General features: G+C 33.2%; 1 long non-coding RNA gene across 1 annotated transcript; it reads left to right on the top strand.

Moving 5' to 3' along the window:
• The first annotated feature begins 3,351 nt into the window (after positions 1–3,351).
• Positions 3,352–6,062, top strand: LOC145790354 (uncharacterized). Its single transcript, XR_014329038.1, has 3 exons — positions 3,352–3,478; positions 3,915–4,065; positions 5,588–6,062. It is a non-coding gene; the product is annotated as an uncharacterized LOC145790354 (long non-coding RNA).
• Positions 6,063–9,789: the final 3,727 nt, after the last annotated feature.

Here is a 9,789-nt window from a genome sequence, read left to right on the forward strand (position 1 = left end):
GATTGTATTTTGTCTTGCAAAAAAAAAATTGTAATTGGGTCTTTAACTCACTGTGTTTTATGGGGAAAAAAAAAATAATCAGTGTGTTTGGTTTCAATTTTTTGAATTTAGTTTTTTGTTTTTCATATTTTTTTGTTTTAGTGAATATTTTTAAAATTTAATGTATTTTTTTTACTTTTTTAGATGGACCTTACTTAGATGTATCTAAATAGTAAAATATTTGTGAAAATATATTTTTAAAAATTAATAAATACACAAAAATATGAAATTGTACTGAATTTTCATTATTTATTTTTTTTGTATTTTTTGGTATTTAGTGTATTTTTTAAAGATTTTTTCACAAATATTATACTTTTTAAGTGTATTTATGTCAGGTGTGTCTAAAAAAAATTTAAAAAAATGCTTAAAATATTTTAAAAAATCATTGAAAACATTAAAATACGAAAAATAAAAAAGTAGAATTTTCTGAAAATTGTTTTCTGAAAACTGGAACCAAACAAGCTTTATTGTATTTTTTAACTAGCAATTGACTTAATTTGTGATTGAATTTTTTTACACTCCGTTTTGATCACACCGTGATTTTATTTTTAGCTGATTTTGTTTGTTTACATTCTATTTCAATCACATGGTGAGAAAAAAAAAATTGTTTGAATTGTGACAATCCTTGTGCTTTTTAAAAACTTATTCAGTCAAGTAATAAATATTTTTTTTAAATTCAATCTCGTGCATAGTACGGGTGATATACTAGTTCACTTAAAGTAAAATGGCACCAAATCAAACAAATGTAACTTTCCAAAACCTAAAGGACTAATTGGTTTATAAAAAACTTTTAAGACTAAATAAATTAACATTCCCTTATATGAGATTTATGAGTAAAATTTCCGTTAAAAGTATTACAATTTTTAGTTGAGAATAATAGGAGACAAGAGTTGTGGGGGTCAAAATATAATATACCATTTACTATTTCATTTTTTAAACACGTTTCAACTAAACTTGCTGGGTAGCCTCGATTCATATCACATTCCTTTCCCTCCGAATTTGTCTCCGAGGTCCGAACCGACTTATGTTGAAAAATCAGCAGATGAGTTGTGGTTAGGGGTGAAATGCCACTCGAACCCGAGCTAGCTGGTTCTCCCTGAAATGCGTTGAGGTGCAGCAGTTGAGCCTGACTTCTTTCTTTTATTCCCTGCACTTAGGACGATAGTCAAGTCAAGTCAAGCCAAGCTAAAAGTAGTGAAAGCTCTTTTCTGATCTGTCTGTTGTACGTGTTTTCGACTTACGCAACCGGAAGAGAAAGTCGTCTCTGTAGCCTCGATTCATATCACATTCCTTCCCATCTACTTCTACGCCGACTTTCACGAGGATTACTATGGTAATACACTAAATTTGCATTGTTTTTATAATATTTAAATTTATTTACTTTTATATTATATATGTGTATATTTGGGTACATTAATTTATGGTAATAGTAGATAGATTTATTATTATTATTATTATTAATATTTATTTGTTTATTTTAAGGATTTCAATCAATGGATATCTGATGCTTCACGAACAGAGGATGAGATTTGGAAACGACATGGTCAAATAATTATTGGAATGGGTAAAGTTTTTATTGAATTGTCGGGTGCTATTATAAACTATCTCAAAAGTATGCATGAAGGGGATAAGTATAATGGCAAACTGTTGACTACCATGCAAATCACATCTATTTCTGTGGGTCTTAAATTGTCGTTCAAGATTGATGGACCGGTAAATGTATCCCATGATCCAACAGTAGTAAGAGATGGAATAATGAAAGATATATTGGATCTTCGTAGCATGGTAAGAGCGGCGGGTAGGAGATTTTGACAAAACCAGTATCCACCAGTGTGGAATTTATTCTTGCATCACAATTATAATCCTCAACACTTCCGTCTCACGACTATGAGAGATATCAAGAAAGTTGCTCTATTCAATTATACTCATCCTGTTTTCTTTGATAACGTCAGCATGGCGAAATTTATATTCAAAATACATGAGATAAGGAAGAAAAATGATAGAGATTTCGATCGTCATGTAAGGTTGAATTTCCATCCGGTTGATATGAGGGGTTGGGAAAGAAGAATTCCGCTTAATGCTCACCTTCCAGATTATGATCCACATCAGTCACCCCTTCGTCATGTGCTTTACTACCGCAATAATCCAACAGCACCAACGCCTCCACTTCAGATAAGGTTCAGATATCCGCCACCATATGGAGTGACTCCATATTTGCGGATTGTGTTAGCCCATTGCGATGACCATCAACCCCAAGCAATTTGGCTAGGTAGAACGGTGAAAGAATTGCATGAGATCTTCCCCGACGTTTTGGCAAAGATTCACTACCTATTGGTCGACCAATTTTATGATGATCTTTTTTGCAATCAAAAATTTGGCGCTGACTTGCCAAAACTTTTGAGACATGGACCCTATGGGTTCAAAGGGCTCAAATTATAAGGCAATACAATTGTGTAAAATTTCAGATATTTTTTTTATATATATATTTTATAATGTAAGCTTTCGAGACTTCCTCATTTTGGGTTCATCTCTTTGTTCTGATTTTTCTCTCTCATATTGTTCCATTACATATTGGATTGTTTACAATTTTCATTTATTGCAACTTGATTAATGCTCTTATTCAAAAGCATGATAAACATGTTTATTGTCTTTGGTTGTTTACTGGAATAATAAAAATAAAAATAAAAATAAAAAAACTCTTGACTTAGATTTTCCTGATGTGTGTTTCAGATGTAATTAATCATTGGTATTGTGTCTTATTGGTAAGCTTCCATCTTGGCTTATTCTTTGACTCCTTTCTTGAATTGACAAAAAGAAGAATCGAACAAAGCCTGTAGAGATCCTAATTTTTGGTAATTACACTTGAAACCCAAAGCCTTAGGCTAATTGCATTTTAATCCCAAATTTCATAAAATTTTACAAAATGGTCCAAGAAAGAATAATTTTTCTGTATTTATTTTGTATTATAACTAAATCCTAGAATGCCATTTTTATATTTGAAAATACCCTAACACTTAGTTTTTATTTATTTTAACCCTTTGTCTCTATGTTAATTCATACATTTTATTTTTTTAACCTATTTAAATATTTATTAGTTCTTTGCATCTTTATTATTTATTTGAGCAAATAAATATCTTTAAATAAATATTTTTATTATTTATTTGAGCAAATTAGTGGAAAACAAAATATCTAGATATTTATAAGTTTTCTTAGTCATTAAGCAAGAAGGGTAGAATGGTCTTTTTAACCCAAATTCATGGCCTATAAATTGAGATCATTGTCTCAATTTCCACTCACACATTCGAGCAGCCCAAGGAGAGAGTGAGAGAAGGATTGTGTGATTTGGGGGAAGTAGAGAAGAAGAAGAAGAAGAAGAAGAAGAAGAAGAAGGGGAAAAAAAAAAGGAGAATAGGAAGAAAGGGTGCCTTCTTGAGTCAAGGTAAGAACACACCGCTTCCATGTCTTCTCCAATTCTTTCACCCATCTCATCCTATTGTCTAGATGCCCTCTTGTGTTGCATAGTAATGGTATATAGGGTTTTTGATGTGTATGAAAGTGTTGGTTTGATTTAGTGACTTTGCCTTACAAATTTGTCAAATTATGCACTCCTGCAACTTCTCTAATTTAAAAGAAATATCAAACCTATTTATTTCTCAAATCTGAATTTAATGTAGGATATTTGGTGTGTTTAGAACTTGTGATAATTTTATTAGCCCCTCCTTGTGTGATTTTAGGGCTTGGATATTGTGTTTAAAAATTTAGTCCTGAGTCTCTGAAAAACAGTCCACTTCTTACAATTTTATAAAATTCTAGAAAAATCATCTCATGTTGGTTCTTCTATCAAAATTTATAATTCTGATTCCTCTTTCCAACAGAATTTATTTGGGCGAAAATCATCGGGTAGATTGAGAGGAAAGCTAGTTTTCCCAACGGGTGACAAATCTGGACAGGTTTTGGAACAGAGCTTATAGATGAATTTCTGGAGGTGCTGTGCAAATTCTAATAATTAGAATTGAAACTAGACAGGTTGATTATTGTTTTTGTGCAATTTCAGCCCCTAATTTGACCTGGAAGTATTTTTTCCAAAGCATTATTGTTAGCCCTGCAGAACCGAATAGTGCTGAAAATTTTGTTTTATTGTGTTATTTGTCTCTAAGTGTTTCAAAGCATTCTTAATGTTGTTTGCTTGCTTTACTATACTTATGTATGCTTATCATGGGTTATATTTCCTCTCTTATATTTGTCTCATGATCTTTTATATTACCGAATGTGACTAACTTGCTTGGCAAAAGATCTAATAAACGGGAAATGATAAGGGGTTGGCAATGGGTGACGTTCACATTAGTGATGGAATAATTTATACATATGAATGACATGAATTATGATGGGATTAAAACCAAATGAATTAAGTCTTATGCAAGCGGTCTAAGTGAGCCCCTAGGTTGACACAGATGTATTCAGACTCTATGCGGTGGTTTCAAGGTGTAAGCGAGCCCTTTGGTATGGTATGTGCAAGGTGTAAGCGAGCCCTAGGCACGATTTGGGTGTAAGCGAGCCCACTTGTTTGGCCATCTCTTTTGAGGTCCATCAATGTCACTAACCGGTAAATAACCGGAAGGTGGGCATAGGTGGTAAGGTCTGCAAAGCAGCAAAAGGGAGAGTTCTGAATAGTCCGGTGTTCAATCCTTGTGGTTGGGTAGAAGGATCTCTTTGGGGAATTCTAGATGTCTAGTCTAACTACTAATTCATAGAACCTTATTGTAATGTTGTATTTATGTTACCCAATTTGTTCTGTGTATGGTTGATTGGTTGATAAAAGATATGGGGGTGTGTGTGCGTTTTTACTAGGCATTCCAAGCTCATGGCGTGTCATGCCAGGTGATGAAGCAGTTTACAATGGTGAAGGTTAATTCGAAGGCAAATAAGATGAAGTGTTGGAGCTATAGTTCATTTGAAGACTTAGACTAGTTGTTTTTTTTTCCTTTTAACTTTTGGTTTGGCAATGTTTTGGTAATCCTATAATGACGCATAAACAAATTATCTATGATATTAACTCTTCTTGTATATGTATATTAAAATATTTTTGGTTATCTATCCTACTTGTGTTGTATTATTGTACTTATTTAACGGCCTGGAAGTTGGGGCGTTACAAAGCCTTTGTTTTTTAGTATTTTACTCGAATATAATTGCACGCAGCTACCATATGCAAAATACATTGTTGTACACGTTTGCTAGAAGCAACTTTGCTTGCTTGAAAGTCTCAAGTGATCATGCCTCAATTATATTGATAAATTATGTTAGGAGAATGTGTTGTCACTTAGTCTTGAGTAGCATGTTAAGAGTTAAGACAAGTATTGGTCTTGCCGCAATATAATGTGTATTTTGTACTCTTAATTTATATTTTATTTAGTCTTATCGCATTTAATTTTATAATTGAATAAGCGCATCAAATCATATCACGGTGCCTAGCGTAGTTAGTGGAGCTTTGCACCTCATTTCACTAAGGTCACTGATTAAAGCTTTTTATTCTACAACTTTAATTTCTCAGGTGGTTTCTAACAAGTTTCTACAAATTTCAATTTCTCCGGTGGCTTCTACAATTTCATGCTTTTCAAGTGTTCTACAATTTCAATTTTTTAGTAGCAATTTTCTCAAGTGGTTTCAAGCCTTTTAGGATGTAGCGTTTCTACAATTTCTCAGGTGGTAATGCATCATCGATCACAACATTCGAAGCCTTTTATTTTTTAACAAAAGGAGCTAGGTGGTAATGCATTGATCACAACAAGCGTGCAAGGTCTATCCGAAGTGACTAGGCAACATCCAATAAACTTCCATTATATATGTAATAGCAAGCATAGATATTAGGTTTCTATCCAAAGAGATTAGGTAGCATCCAACAGTTTATAGATATGTCTAACTTCCATTCAATATGTAACTCTTTTAAGTCTTTTACAACTTTGAAACTTTCTTGTGTATACCTAAGCATAGAAGGAGAAGAATGAATTATATTTTGTACGTGGTTTATTTAATGCATTCAAGTAAGCTTCTTTTAATTATTGCTTTTAGTATGAAGCGTGCGAAACTAAATGTACTACATGTTGGGCATTCTATATTGAGTGACCATTGTTATTTCCTTTTCTCTTGACCAAGTTAAGCTTTCAGACAAGTTATCACATGGGCAGTCTCTCTGTATTCATGAGATGATAGTACAAGCTTTTAAGTGCATTCTGGAGGCAGTGGTTGTTGCTGCATTAGATTTGATGTTTGGAGACCCTAAAAATGGGCCAATTAAATCAATCTTGTAAAAATTTTAGTCTCTCATCTGGAGTTAGCTGGACATAGTTTTAAAGAAGAGATATGAATGGAATCTCTGCAGCTGAAAATATAAATATGCGAGGAAATTTGCAATTCTCTCTGGCTTATGCCATAAAGGTACTTGATATTGGCTTCTGAGTTCCGAACTTTTGGCAATGGCCTGCATTTTTAAAAGAAGTTATCCTCACCCATTTTTGGGACACATGAATCTGTTTTATATAAGAGTATTAATAACCATGACTAGTGCCTAGTAAGGAAACACATTTAGGATGGTTTGAAGCTGGAGAAATGAAGGATGCCATTGAACTAGTAAAGTTGAGAATTGTCTCATTTTTTATTTTTGAGCTAAGCGGCCTTCTAATTATGTGTTAAAATTTGCACATGACATTTTATACGCATAAATCGGATGCTTTTGTGAAACGAACTCCCACATTGCCTAGGCACAAAAAAAAAAAAAAGAAAAAAAAGCGTAGTAGTAGATAAGTGTGAGGGCACCCCACCCAAAGAGCTAACTTTTTAGGTTGAGTTTTATCCAAGACCATGTAACATGATATCAGAGCCAGAGTACCTAGGGATAGGTAAGGTGTGTGTCCTTGGTCTACATGCGAACTTCTCCGATGATTACCATGTTACACAGTATTGGGTAGAACCTCAACCCCAAAACCTAGCTATTGAGGTGATGATGCCCTCAAGCTTATACTGCACATTACCTTTGTACTCGGGCAATGTGGGACTTCGCTTGATAGCTTTGTCCAGCCAATCAAATTCCAGTCAGATCTCTTTGTTAACAGCAATCAATGGACATATCACATGTTTCTTGATGGCATGGAGGACTTTGGACTCACCACTGTTCACGACTTCTTGGTGAATGCATATGAAGTCACTAATTTATGAGAAGAGTTCTTGCTTGGGGAAAAAAAATTGTAAATATATGCAAAGAAACTGATGTATTTCTTGAAAACTTTTATGAGTGAAAAGAGTTTTGTATGATATTGTAGGTCTTGTCACTACAAGAAAAATGGCCTTAAATGGTGTTTATAAAGAATACAGTGCTCTGCTCTTGTTTTATTAGGTTCATATCTGAAACAATTATTGCTTGAATACTATCTATGAATTACATCTTGCAAACTAAAATCATCGCTTTCTCCACATATTGGGATGTTTTAGACATATATAAAATGAGTTGTTTGGAATTTGATGACATCTCTATTCATATACCAAGTAATCTTCACAGTTGCGGGCTGGGTTGGTTCAATTCATGGTTTCTATTTTCAGAGAAGTGGCTCCTGGTGTCATCTATATCAAGGGCAGAAGGAAATTGTATAGCTTGAGTTTAAATGAGGGTTATAACTTGTAATTAATTATGATCAAGTCTATTTTTTCCGCCGTGAATTGGCTTTTGTCTGTGGCTTTGAGCTTCTTCAACCGGTTATATTCTAGCTTCGTGTGCTCAATCCCTTTGGGATGCAGCAGAGGAAGAGGTAGAGGAAAGACACTGTGGAATGGACAGCAGCAGTATGACATCACCAAAGTTTCTTTGATCTTGTCATCACCCACCTTTAACTGCAGTTAGAGTTGTTAGCTTGTCACGCCCCAAGCTCCGTGACAACGCCGCACACTCATTTAAGTGAGCATGCAAGGCTAAGAGTCCAATGCATAACCAACAATGTAAAATACTCAAATTAAATCCTTAATTATCAACTAAAATCCATAAAAATAGATAATTCTTATCATATGAAATTGTCCACCAAGTCCACTAATATAATCCACTAACAAAACAATAATCCAAGTACTAAAATCATAGTCCTACTCTCGGCACTCCCACAAGTAAAAACCCCGCGCAGCTATACTCCTCAGAATCTGAAAAAAAATAAATAAATAAATAAGGGTAAACTAGACAGCCCAGTAAATAACCAACCATCATTGCTAGCTGGATCAAGTATACAAAAAAATAAATAAATAAATAGTCAATAACCAATAAATATAATTTTTGCTACAATTCAATAAATGAACAATTATTTGTAAGATGGTTTCGTAGCTAAAAATAAACAATGTACAATACATTTTAATTGAAAAGCCAACAAGATAATTCAAAGTAAATTCATTGTTCAAATCTATGGTTCGATATTCAGATGGTTCAATGATTTGATTCACAAAACCCAAGTCTTGGTGACTACAGTCACTTATCCTGTGACAAGGCCCAGAACCACACATAGACGGGTGGTAAAACCCCAAAAGAAACTAGTTTCTATGCCAATAAATAACCCCATTGGCTAGGGTCCAAATCATAGTCAAACTATAGTGATGTTTAAAATTCAAACAATACACAACTTTTAAATAAAATATTTGATATTTTCAGAATAAATATTTGGTACAATTTTCAGAATAATTTCATAAAATATTCAAATAATTTTCATAATAATATTCGATGTTGTTTTATACTTGACCCATATTTTATTTTAAAAGAACATGAAGGCTATAAATAAATATTTATAATTTTAAACGATTCAATAGGAATTAAAATGAACCAACAGTGATAGAGGGCTACTTACCTCAAACAGCTAAAATAATATTTCCCAAGCTAATCTCAAATTACCAAGATCCACCTCAATCTCACAAACCTAATAAAATATTACACCACATAAACAATTATTATTGATCACCATGATGCATCCATCATTCTTTTCTTTATAATGTAATAATCTAATCATATAGTCTATAAGTAAATTCCAAAACCCCAAAATACCGCTTCCGCAATCTCCAAGACTTATTTTATTCTATTGTTATTTTTTTACATATGTAAACCCATAGTTGCTAGCAGTCAAAGCTTGTATCCTACCAATGCACCACCATTAGAATTACCTATCACATATCAGCCCCAAAATACACACACCCAATCAACATACAAGATACTCTGTCTAAAGAAATCCCCGTTTAAGTGCCAAAACAACCCCCCCAAAATACACACACCCAATCAACATACAAGATACTCTGTCTAAAGAAATCTCCGTTTAAGTGCCAAAACAACCCACTGTATTCATATTTTGGCAAAACCGACACCCAATATCAGATTAGACAAATATGTTTATCTTTTCATATTTATCCATACGAATCATGCATTGTTATATTGAAACTAAATCAATAGATAGGAGTACCATTAAAAATCTTACCTCCAAGAGATGATTAGATCAAAATCACCACTCTATAAAACTTTCCCTTTTTTTTCCTTTTTTTTTCTCTTTTTCAAACCCTGAACCTCCCAAGCCCTCTGTTTTTTTTGTTCTTCTCCTAGACTTGACCTAGTTTCTCAAACTTACAAAATTGCCCATCTATGTTACAGAAATTATAATACCATCTCATAACTAATTCCTTGATATTACTAAATGACCCATATAAATTAATTTAATTACTAATCTATCCAAAAACAATTATATA

The sequence above is a fragment of the Camellia sinensis genome, chromosome 5 (assembly GCF_055761805.1).
Source record: "Camellia sinensis isolate YWXY chromosome 5, ASM5576180v1, whole genome shotgun sequence".
NCBI classification, from domain to species: Eukaryota; Viridiplantae; Streptophyta; class Magnoliopsida; order Ericales; family Theaceae; genus Camellia; species Camellia sinensis.